The 12,114-nt window shown below is 36.9% G+C and overlaps 1 non-coding gene across 1 annotated transcript; it reads right to left on the bottom strand.

Moving 5' to 3' along the window:
• Window positions 1-7,133: 7,133 nt before the first annotated feature.
• Window positions 7,134-7,240, bottom strand: LOC141662998 (small nucleolar RNA R71). The gene has a single exon (XR_012551092.1). It is a non-coding gene; the product is annotated as a small nucleolar RNA R71 (small nucleolar RNA).
• Window positions 7,241-12,114: the final 4,874 nt, after the last annotated feature.

Raw genomic sequence — 12,114 nt, 5'->3', positions numbered from 1 at the left:
AGGAACTGATTTATTTTCTGGAGTCTGGGAGAAACTTGAGGTTGAATCAAGAACAGTTAAGAGACAAACCATGGCAGAAATTTGAACTCATTGCTACAATTCTCAAGGTAACTAATTCTGTAACTGCCAGATGGTCTGCATTCATTAAGAACCTGATATAGTTAAAGCAAAGAGGAATGCCTTACAAATATAACTACATTCCAAAGTACATTGATCAAACTGAATATGTTGTTGATATGCCTATTGGAGGAGCCAAGATAGAGATAAGTCTAGGGACTAAAGTTTTAACCTTTAATCCTGATGGAAAGAAAATTGGGTTTTTGGAGCTGGATGACCTATATCTTGGAAATTCAAAGTTACATAATCTCAGGGCTGTCATCTATCAGAATGATGAATCAACAGATGAACTGAAAGAACATAAACAGAGGATGTAATGGTATTTGGATGTAATGGAAGAAAATCTGTTGAGGAAGTTTCTTGAAGATTTTCGAGACTGTGTTAGAGTTCAGAATGAAGAGTAAAGTTTAATATTCACTGCAGTAAGAATGAATATACTTACTTGATTACTGCATTTAGATAGTTTTGACATCATCAATTGGAACTGGTACATATTTTCATAATGCACAAGTTGGGGGAGATTGTTATATATATTTGATGATATCTAGACATAAACTATCAGAAGTTCTTATCAGGACTTATATTAGTATTTACTGAAGACTGACGTCATCAGTACTTATATTAGTACTTGATGATCAGCAGATGATGTCATCAGAATTTGTCACTTCAGTAGATATTCGAGAAGGAAAAGGAAAGCAGGAATTCAAGGCGGTGAAGGACTTTATCTCAAAAGCAATCATATAATGGATAGGTTTCCTTATTATAATATAATAGGATTCCTTATTTGATTGTGTAGTTGTGCTGTATATAAAGCATATATTAGGTTGATGCTATACACATTATGAACATTATTATATCATTCGCATAACCTAGCAGCTCTCAAGGATATTTGTTCATCCTTTTGAGAGAGTATGTTTGTAATCAGTTTTTATCTATTAATATAAAAACTATTGATTCTGTTGAAGCTTTGTCAAATTATTTACATAAACTGTATCCATCCCCCCTACAGTTGATTACGGACCTAACAGAGCATCTCATGTCCGGCTGGAGTCCTAGGTGTCATATGTTTGTGAAGCACCTTTAAAAGCATGTTTACAAAATTTCTCCTATACAGATCACTCCAAATGGGATCAAGTCTATGACCTGGTTTATTACGTGTTATAACAAATCCGGGTATCAGCGTACCCTCAAAATTATTCCACCAACTCTTTTACTTGTTTAAATCAAGTCAGAAACTCTTCTATGAGTTCCGATTTAGAGTTGCTGAGGGCGGGTACGGTCCGGGTAGGTCAAAGCCGGTTATGCACCAGACTTCATTGAAGTAATGGAATGGTGAGATTATTTTGATAAAGAGTATGGATTTGGCTTACCTCCTATATTTCATTTTAGAAGGAATTCAGACAAAGTTTCACCTGGATGTTCTTGAGGGTGAGGCCATTGACCAGATTAGGGCTTTTTGTGATTGTCCCGGGTATCAGCTTACCCAGGATACGATCTTGAATCACAAGAATCTGTTCAAGTTTGGGTGTAAGTCCTGCTTTTATTTTCCTTGGATTGTTTTATACCTTTTTTGATTATTTATTTTCTTTTATACTATGCTTACCCGAGTCTTTTGTAATTTTTTACCCGAATCTGCTCTGTTATTTTGACTTGATTTCCTTTATTTTATTTCAGGTTTGCCTCACTATAATCCAGATTACGCTGCTATCATTTCTTCTTCATCATATGTTGCCACTTTTAATAGCTTAGGCCTTGTTTTCAAAACTAAGAGCATTGCAGGTGCTGGATCCATATCAGCTGATGCCAAAGAAGGAGCCGAGTCATCTGCTCCTCAGAATATGGTGGATCCGGGTAGTGAGACCTTGAATGTTGATCCTCTTGTTCAAGACATTCCTGATGATGATGAACTCCCTCCGAAGAGGAAGAGGAAGGTCTCGGCCTCGAAGCCTCCCCGGGGTAAGACCACTGTTGCTGACAGGGTTGTTTGTAATTCTGAAGGGAAAAGGCCGGATGGGGAGCCAGTGAAAGTGGGAACTAAGACTTTGGTCGACCTTGCAAACTTCATATCTAATATCCCAGTTGATGATGACTGGGATGAGATGGATCCGGGTTGGCTGTAGCATTTAAGAAGGTTACTGGGCACAGGGGACAAGTATTTTGATACTTCATTGCTTTTTCATACCGGGGCAGAATTTTATATTTTGACTTAGTTATTTTTCCATACCTTCTTGTAGGTTGGAAGTGCTATTGTTGTTTGCTCTTACATAGACTTCAATGAGGTCCTGGAGGCCAATAAAAAGACTGATGCTGAGAAGGATCAGGCAGATAACTTGAAGGATGAACTGGATGAGGCCCGGGAGAGCTTTAGGACTGTTAAAACCGGGTTGAAGGGACACCTTAAGGAGGAGAAGGACTGGGATGATGGGCTGGAGAAAGAGGTTGAGAGGCTCCAAGTCTGAATTGGAGGCTAAGGAAAACCTTGATGACAATGCTATAATAGCTGAGTACAAGACCAACTATGAATATGATTTGGCTATTGCTCATGTCGGGGCTCTCTGATGTGCATAGGGCTAGGATTGTTGCTGAAAGGCATGTCAAGATGGTACCACCTGGCAGAGCTTCATTCAGGAATTCCTGGCAGCCAAAACTGCTATTGAAGAAGAAAAAGGAGAGCCGAAGCCCTTTGATGGTCCAAATCCCAGTTTCCTCTAGATCTTTCCCGGATTTGCAAAGCTATTTGGTCCATGCCCGTGTAATTAATTATTTCCTCCTACTTTGTTTGTTCTAGATGATATTTAATCTTTGACTTTGGCCCGATTGGTTACCAATCCGAATTGCTATTTTCATGGATTTGTTTCGTTTCTCCATTCTAGTTGTTTGCTTTATAATTCTTTTTATACTTAAAAAATATTTTAAGTAAAAATTTGACTGCTTTCAACCTGAGTATGGATCCAGATCCGGGTTGATGATTTTATTGCTTCCAACCTGGGTATGAATCCAAGTTGATGATTTTATTGCTTCCATCCTGGGTATGAATCCAAAATCGGGTTGATGCTTTCTTTTTAGCTTTTTGTACTTAGAAAATATTATAAGTAAAATTTGATTGCTTTCAACGCCGGTGTGAATCCAAATCTGGGTTGATGTTTACTTATTAGATTAAATTTTATTGCTTTCAACCCGGGTATAAATCCAAAATCGGGTTGATGTTTGCTTTTTAGCTTTTTGTACTTAGAAATTCTTCTAATTAAAATTTGATTACTTTCTACCCGGGTGTGAATCCAAATTCGGTTAGATGTTTGCTTTTTAGCCTAAATTTTATTGCTTTCAACCCGGGTATGAATTCAAAACCAGGTTGGTGTTTGCTTTTTAGATTTTTGTACTTGGAAAATATTCTAAGTAAAATTTGATTGTTGTCAACTCGGTGTGAATCCAAATTCGGGTTGATGTTTGCTTTTAGCTTAAATTTTATTGCTTTGAACCCGGTTATGAATCCAAAACCGCGTTGATGTTTGCTTTTTAGCTTTTTGTACTTAGAAAATATTCTAAGTAAATTTTAATTGCTTTTAACCCCGATGTGAATCCAATCCCGGGTTGATGTTTGCTCTTTAGCTTAAATTTTATTACTTTCAACCTGGATATGAATCCAAAACCGGGTTGATGTTTACTTTTTAGCTTTTTGTACTTAGAAATTATTCTAACTAAAATTTGATTGCTTTCAACCCGGTTGTGAATCCAAATCCGAGTTGATGTTTACTTTTTAGCTTTTTATACTTAGAAATATTCTAAGTAAAATTTGATTGTTTTCAACCCGAGTGTGAATCCAAATACGGCTTGATGTTTGCTTTTTCATATGTTGGAAAATGTCTAAGTCAGAAATCAGGATTTGTTGAGATCATAATGAGGATTTGCTAAAGTCAATCAGGATCTGCATAAGTCAGTCAGGATATGTCTAAGCGTCAGGATCTGATCAGTTGTTAGTATCTACATGCATCAGGATATGACACTGTCAGGATATGACTACATACATGATAAGTTAGAATTTGTTTGATTGATACAGTCCTAGTATTGGAGGAGTTTATTATACTCGGTTCCTGACTTATTGGAATGTAGTTGTTAAGTAGATATGTATAGAAATTAGATATACCATATTGTAACATATCTTATAATTGATAAAGATTGATTTTGTAGTTGTGTGATATATAAACACATATTAGGTTACCACTATTGGTACACATCTCGAGCATTATTCATAACCTAGCAGCTCTTAAGAATATTGTTTCTTGAGAGAGTTCTTTAATGGTTTATAAGAGATTTAATAAACTGTTATTTGATCCATATTGTTCTTACTTTACTTCTTTGACAATCAATTTATTTGATAATTGTATCCAACCCCCTTAAATAATTATCATATTCTGGGTAACAAGTGGTATCAGAGCAGGATAATTGATTGCTAATTAGAAAAGATTATACATGTCTGGAAGTAAGTATGAAAGCATAAAAAATCCAATCCTCAAAAAGGCTGACTACTCTACATGGAGAGTCAAGATGTTGATATTCCTTGAATCCATTGATGATGTATATATTGATATAATTCACAGTGGACCTTCGTATCCTCAAAAGGTTGTGACCATGGCTGCAACATTTCCTGAGCACTACATCAGGAAAGAAAAATCTGAATGGTTAGATCCTGAGAAAGCTGCAACGCTTAAGGATGCAAAAGTCAGGAATATTCTGTACAATAGTTTGGACAATGTGATGTCAAACAAGGTGATTGTTTACAAAACTACCAAAGCTATATGGGATGCTTTGGAAACTCAGTATCAAAGAACAATGGAAATCAAGAAGAATAGAAGGGTTGTTCTTATGCAAGAGTATGAAAAATTTGATGTTAAACCTGATGAGACCATAACTGATATCTGTTAAGTGGCATTTATGACACTTATTTATGCTCTAATAAGCTTTGAGTTGGTGTATTTGTACTCAAGTTATTTATGTTTTAACGTGTTTTCAAGTGTTTTTGCATTTCAGGCTTTACTTCGTGAATCAGGTGAATTAGCATTGTTTTGATGCTAATATGGTGTTTAAGATGTGTTGGAATTAAAGTTGGAAGATTGGCTCGAAGCTGCAAGGAATAAAGAAAAAGAAAAAATGAAGTTTTGGCAGAAGGCAGGCGCGCTCGCGGTGGTGTTGCGCGCGGTCGCTCCGGGAGTGCAGAAAGGCAGCGCGGCCGCGCTGGGTCGGGATATTAAAATCCTGATTCTATTATAATTCAAATTAATGGACTCCTGGGATGCATGGAATGCTATATAAATATAACTTAGGTCATTTTTCAAGATATATTCAGAGTTATCAAGACATCAAGGAGGGAGAAGACGGTAAGAGACCTTTTGGCACAATTCAACAAAGGCAAAGATGAACTAGTTTATTCTTGTGAATCTTTGTTTTGAGTTGTAATTTGGATGCTTGTTTCTTGTTTTTCTGAACCTATATTCTTGATTGTACTTTGGTTTATTTATTCATATAAAGACTATGTTTGCTATATCATGTTTTCATTGGAACCCACGTTGGCAATGAGTTCGATTATGGGCTAATCGTTATCGTGGGGTTCTAGCGGATTTATTTATGGATTTATTTAGTTAAATTGTTTGATTCCTTAGTGTGTGGTCATTATATGATATCCTAGTATTGGTTGTGCGTATGCGTCTTATGAGCGTCGCGAACTTATAAGATAGTGTGTTAATTCTTAATGAAGTGAAAGTGAATTTAAGGATTTAGAACTTGCCATGCTAACATAGGTTCATGTATTGATATGTATGATTCGTAGGTAATTTTAACCATCTTACTTGCCCTTTGTAATCAAGATAGATAACTTATGCTTAAACCGTTATGTTGTCAAATTCTATAGACATATAGGGTCTCATTATAATTGGTGTCTATTCAGCTTCTATCTCTTTTATGGATGTCTGGTAGAATGGTACTCGTTCAACGAAAGTTGGTGTTTATCAGTTTCGTGTTGTCTGATTAGTGTCATCACAACTGCATGCTAAGGTTGAGAATAATAAGGCTATTTAATGAAGTATTAATGAAGTTAGAATCCCATATCTGTCATTCATATTAATTCAATCAATCTTATTCTCGTAGTTATATTTATTAGTTAATTCTTAGTTATAAACATCCTCACTTATTATTGTCTTAGCATTGAATTATAACCATATATTATTGCTTAGGTGCATGAATTAATTAGTTAACCAATACAGTCTCTGTGGCATCGAATCTGATTTATATCATATACTACTTGTGAACTTGAATACTTGCGTGTAATATTAGCGCGTGTTTAGTGACTAACAAGTTTTTGGCGCCGCTGCCGGGGACTGCAGTGTTAATTACTAGTTTATGTGCTTTCCATCAGTGGTCGTTAAATTTCATTGACTTGGACATTGTTACTTATTTGTTACCTTGTTTTATTTCAGGTGATCTAGCGAGGGTGTATGCATACGTGTTCGCGTACTCATAAGAGAACACTGGATAAAGCCGAGGAAGAACTTGTGGTAATTCGCAGGGAAGTTTCTGAGGAAGAAAAGAAGGTAGAAGAAGAAGAGGAAGTTGAAGAGCCAATTATATTAGCTATGGGTGATCAAGCATAAAATCCAAAGGCTTTGATGGACTATTCTAAGCCAAAGATTAATGACATTCAATCTAGCATCATTAGACCAGCCATCGCGGCTAACACTTTTGAGATCAAGTCCAGCACGATCCACATGATACAGAACTCAGTTCAGTTTGGGGGTTCTCCTACCGAAGACCCCAATATGCACATTAGGGATTTCATCGAGATCCGCAATACTTTCAAGTTCAATGGTGTGGCTGAAGATGCTATCAAGCTGCGACTCTTCCCATTCTCTTTGAGGGACAAAGCTAAGTGTTGGTTACACTCTCTACCAGCAGGGTCTATCATACCTTGGGAAGATCTTGCTCAAAAGTTTCTCACTTAATTTTTTCCCATTGTGAAGACTGCATCAATCAGAAATGCTCTTACCCAGTTCGCGCAATAAACTGGAGAATCTCTGTATGAGGCTTGGGATCGACATAAAGAGATGCTAAGGAAGTTCCCACACCATGGCATGCTTGATTGGATGATTATCAACTATTTCTATAATGGAATGGGTCCTACTTCTAGGCCCATGCTTGATGCAGCATCAGGAGGAGCCTTGTGGGCTAAGAGCTACGATGAATCTTATGAACTTATTGCACTGATAGCTGCTAATGAGTACCAGAATCCTTCCCAGAGACTGACTCAGGGAAAAGTAGCAGGAATTCTGGAGTTGGATGCAGCAACTGCTATAGCTGCCTAACTTAAGGCTTTGACAATGAAGGTGGACACTTTGGCTAATTATGGAGTTAATCAAATTACTAGTGTCAGTGAGCTTTGTGTTGGTGCCCATGAGACTGATCAGTGCACAATTTCTAATGAATCAGCTAAGTTCGTGAGCAACTTCCAGCGATCGCAGCAACCTGTGCCATTCACCTATCATCCTAACAACTGCAATCATCCTAATTTCAGTTGGAGCAATGCTCAGAATGCGGTTCAACAGCCTTATCAGCAGTATCCAACTAAGCTGTACAACCCCCCTGGGTTTCAGCAACCGCAGTATGCACCAAAACAACAACTCAAGCAGCAACAAGCTAATGAAAAATCTGAATTAGAGGAGTTGAAGCTCATGTGCAAGAGTCAGGCTGTTTCTATCAAGACCTTAGAAAATCAAATTGGGCAAATTGCCAATGCCTTGCTAAATCGCCAACCTGGTACATTGCCTAGTGACACTGAAGTACCAGGAAAGAAGGAAGCTAAGGAGCAGGTAAAGGCAATTACTTTGAGGTCTAAGAAGGTTGCAAATCCCAATCACACTCAAGAATTGACTGAAGAAGCTGGGGTTGAGGAAGAAGCAAAGCAGCAGGATGAAGAAGTGGAACCAAGGAAGACTACTGTTGAGCACACTGTGCCTGAGGGTAATACATGGGAGAAACAAATATATCCTTCACCGCCTTTTTCTAAGAGGCTGCAGAAGAAAAAGCTGGACAAGCAATTTGAGAAGTTTCTGGAGGTGTTCAATAAACTTCATATCAACATACCTTTCACCGAGGATATTGAGCAGATGCCTAGTTATGCAAAGTTTATGAAAGGTATTCTCTCTCGGAAGGTGAAGCTAGATAATTTAGAGACTGTCGCTCTCACGGAGGAATACACTGCTGTGCTGCAACAGAAGTTGCCTCCAAAGCTTAAAGATCCAGGAAGCTTCGCTATTCCATGTACTATTGGAAAAGTGTCTTTTGACATATGCTTATGTGACTTGGGGCTAGCATCAATCTGATGCCCTTGTCAATCTTCAAGCAATTGAAATTACCTGATCCCAAACCAACTTACATGACCTTGTAGTTGGCCGACCGTTCTCTTACATATCCAATAGGTATTGTGGAGGATGTCTTGGTCAATGTGGATAAACTCATCTTCCCTGCTTATTTCATCATTCTTGATTTCGAGGAGGATAAGAAGATTCACATAATCTTGGGAAGGCCTTTCTTGGCAACTGGTCGGATCTTGATTGATGTGCAGAAGGGTGAGCTTACAATGCGAGTGTTGGATCAGGATGTGACTTTCAAAGTGTTCAATGCTATGAAATTTTCTACTGATAATAAGGAGTGCTTAAAAGTCGAGTTGGTCGACTCGGTGGTCACATCGGAACTTGATCACATGCTAAGGTCTGATGCCTTAGAAAAAAGCCTTGCTGGGAAATTTAGACAGTGAAGATGACGAAGGAGATGAGCAATTGCAATATTTTAATGCGTCTCCCTGGAAGAGGAAGATAGATATGCCTTTTGAATCTCTTGGAATGGAAGAATTGAGCAAAGTTCCTAAACGCCTCAAGCCTTCTATTGAGGAAGCTCCTACTCTTGAGCGTAAGCCTTTACCTGAACATTTATGGTATGCTTTTTTAGGTGATGCATCTACTCTGACTGTTATTATTGCATCTGACCTTTCAGGTAGCGATGAGGAAAAGCTTTTGAGAATTCTGAGAGAGTTTAAATCGGCAATTGGATGGACTATAGCAGATATCTAGGGAATCAGCCCTTCTTTCTGCATGCATAAAATTCTGCTAGAAGAAGGTAGCAAGCCTATAGTCGAGCAGCAAAGAAGACTTAATCCAATCATGAAGGAAGTAGTAAAAAAGGAAATTCTAAATTGTCTAGATGCAGGGATCATTTATCTTATCTCTGACAGTTCATGGGTAAGCCCGGTTCAATGTGTATCCAAGAAAGGTGGTATTACCGTGGTAGAAAATGAGAAGAATGAGCTTATTCCTACACGAACAGTTACAGGGTGGAGAGTCTGTATGGACTACAGGAAGCTAAACAAGGCCACTCGGAAAGATCACTTTCCCTTACCTTTCATTGATCAGATGCTTGACAGGTTGGTTGGTCATGAGTACTATTGTCTTCTGGATGGTTATTCGGGTTATAATCAGATTTGTATCGCTCCAAAAGATCAAGAGAAAACTACCTTCACTTGTCCATTCGGTAGTTCGCCTTTAGACCAGTTTCTTTTGGTCTGTGTGGTGCACCAGCCACATTTCAACGATGTATGATGGCCATCTTTATAACACCCCCAAATCCGGGGTCGGGGATCGGGTTGTCACGAGTTCCATTTCCCTTAATAATACTTAATCTTAATAATCAACCAACTACTGCGTACTGTGACCCCACAATATACACACACACCACAAGTTATAGTCTCAGAGATGAATATCCAAAAATAATACAAGTCATTTTATTCCACAATTATAAACCATTACACCTTAAAAGGGTTTCTGAATAATTTACATATTCCTTTCCATTATTATAATTCATATAGATACATAAGTCTGGTGCATCAAAAGTTAGAAGCCTAGGCTATTGGTAATTCCTACCTCAGCTACAGCGGTATCAACGCTTCCAGAAAACTGCAGAACTTTTCCTAACCGCTTGCGAATTGGAAGCTTGGTCCTGTTCATCTTTTCTATCCGTTGTTGTGTGATGAAAGAAGAAAGCAAGGGTGAGCAACAAGCCCACCAAAATAATATGTATTATAATTAACAATATATGAGCATTCTCATAGTACTCATGAAAGTCTTGGTCAAGAAGAAATGAACCAAGTTTAATCTCTTAATGCGACCAAGTCGCAAAATATTTAGTATATATGTATATATACTTTTCAAAATCTTAGAATCCTTTTCCATGCATAATATACATAGAGTTCCAGTTTATAACTGTATAAAAATATCGTTGCAAGGTGCTCTCATATATCTAACCTTGTCTCAACGTTTTTTTCAGAAAATCTTTGTCATGCATAAGATAATCATTAACCAGATATAAGTTGAAAAGGTGAAGTTACGAGATACTCCAATATACTTATATCTTTTCCGAATACTACTTGAACTACCATCGTTCAAGGTATAATCAGTTTCAAAAGTTAATCACATAGATGAGACTACAAGATAAGATTTGAATAGATTCAATCTTTGAAATATCATTCAGAAGAAATGAAGTTACAAGATACTTCATTAAGTCCCGATATATATATATATATATACACCTATATATATCTCATACTTTCCTTGGAAACCTCTGTTATGAAAAGTATAAACAGAGTTATAATATCCAATGAATTTAGAAAGAAGAAAACCTTGGCATAAACCTGATATCTTGCTGATCAGGAAAAGATACCAATAAGTAACCTTTTCTACTAGTAGATGGACGAATTCCCCACTAGTCATCACCCTGGCCGCATTAGGACCTATGCTGGACTGCCACTCAGCCATTTACGCATTGATGGACTCCCACTTAGCCAGTTACACTTTCATGGACGCCCACTGAGCCCATGTTGCTTATGCCGACTCAAATAGATGGACTTACTTCCCGAACGTTGGGCAAGTAATCAAAATGTTTTCTTAAAACAGCAACCTCGTTGCGAATATAAAATACACCACAGAGCCGGATCCCTCAGGTTTTGAGCGAGTATTTAAATCCCCTTCGAAAGGAAGATCTTAAATCTAAAAATGAGTTTTGGGATCCGCTCTAACTTTTAAAAATCATTTTGAAGACTCGAAAACATTTTAAAGAATGTTTAGAGTAATGATGATTTAATAAAATAAATCAGTCTTGATATGTTAGAAATTATCTGAATATTATTATTTAAATAATATTCCCATTAAGGATAATCTTTGTAAAAATAATCGAAGTAGAAGTTTTACAACTCATACTTGAAATGAATAATAAATAACCAAAGATATACTTATACGAAAGTACGATCTTTATTTGAATAAACGAAAATAAGTTTGATTATCGAAACATTATTCTTTAATAAAATAAAGAATATTATTTCATAAAAGAAGCGGAGTCATAAGCCCTCGAATGAATATTCAAAATAATATTCATTAAATAAAATAAGCGAAGTCATGAGTCCTCGAATGAATATTCAAAATAATATTCATTAAATAAAATAAAGTTATCGAATAAACCTTATTCGATTAATAGTTTTGAAAACTATTTATATATATATACATATACTATACTCGGGAACATCGACTCCCGGTTTAGAAAAATATTCACCTTTGGGTCCCCTATACTAAGGGTATACGCAACTACTGCTTATCTCTAGCATAGGTATTATGCAACTTATAAGCATTTGAATCAACAATTAGATATCAAGATTAAGAAATAGGCATGCATATATACCATATCGGTATGCTCCAATATATCGCAAGATTTGCTAATAACAATCATGCACTTATCACAAGACAATGCATATACATATATACATCACAACAACAGTATATCGGGTAGAAAACTTGCTTGAGTGTTCCCGGATAGACTTAAGCTTAGAGTGGGTCCGATAACCTATGAACAACAACATAAGTTGGAACTAAACCCCGGTCGCTTAAGAAACTAGACTTTAACCAATTG

This window comes from Apium graveolens, chromosome 5 (assembly GCF_009905375.1).
Source record: "Apium graveolens cultivar Ventura chromosome 5, ASM990537v1, whole genome shotgun sequence".
Lineage (NCBI taxonomy): Eukaryota > Viridiplantae > Streptophyta > Magnoliopsida > Apiales > Apiaceae > Apium > Apium graveolens.
Note: the sequence above shows the minus strand (reverse complement) of the source record. Positions and strands in the feature narration are given on the sequence as shown.